Source organism: Galeopterus variegatus, unplaced genomic scaffold (genome assembly GCF_000696425.1).
Source record: "Galeopterus variegatus unplaced genomic scaffold, G_variegatus-3.0.2 Scaffold224, whole genome shotgun sequence".
NCBI classification, from domain to species: domain Eukaryota; kingdom Metazoa; phylum Chordata; class Mammalia; order Dermoptera; family Cynocephalidae; genus Galeopterus; species Galeopterus variegatus.
The window spans coordinates 432067-432456 of record NW_007726335.1 but is presented as its reverse complement, the minus strand read 5'-3'; the positions used below and the strand labels follow the sequence as shown (position 1 = coordinate 432456).

The 390-nt window shown below is 45.4% G+C and overlaps 1 protein-coding gene across 3 annotated transcripts in view; it reads left to right on the top strand.

Moving 5' to 3' along the window:
- The window catches only part of SCN8A (sodium channel, voltage gated, type VIII, alpha subunit), a 177177-nt gene that overhangs the window by 149337 nt on the left and 27450 nt on the right, over window positions 1-390 (top strand). The gene's annotated exons all lie outside the window — the stretch shown is intronic.

Genomic DNA, 390 nt, shown 5'->3' with positions numbered 1-390 from the left:
CTGCCTGCTTTATCCCATCCTAAGCAACTTCCTAAAAGGAACTTCCCCCTCTCACCTCACACCCCACATTTCTTGTTCTTTACTTTTTAGTTGCCTGAGATAGGAGGGCGGTGATGTTCCTACACCCACTCTCCCTTCACACCCTCCTGGATTTGGAGAACCCATGGCATTAGCAGATGTTTAGAGAGTCAGATCTCTGGTACAAGGATTATTTATATTCACGTTGTCCCAAGTGCTTATCACTGAGGCATGTAGGGTTCTGAACACACAGGTTCCCCCCCTGCTAGGACTAATCATCTTGGCATTTTTTTAGCTGCCTTATAACTGACGATACCTGGACAGGGTCTGGTATGAAGAAGTCATTTGCTAGTTGAATAGAATTGAGGACAT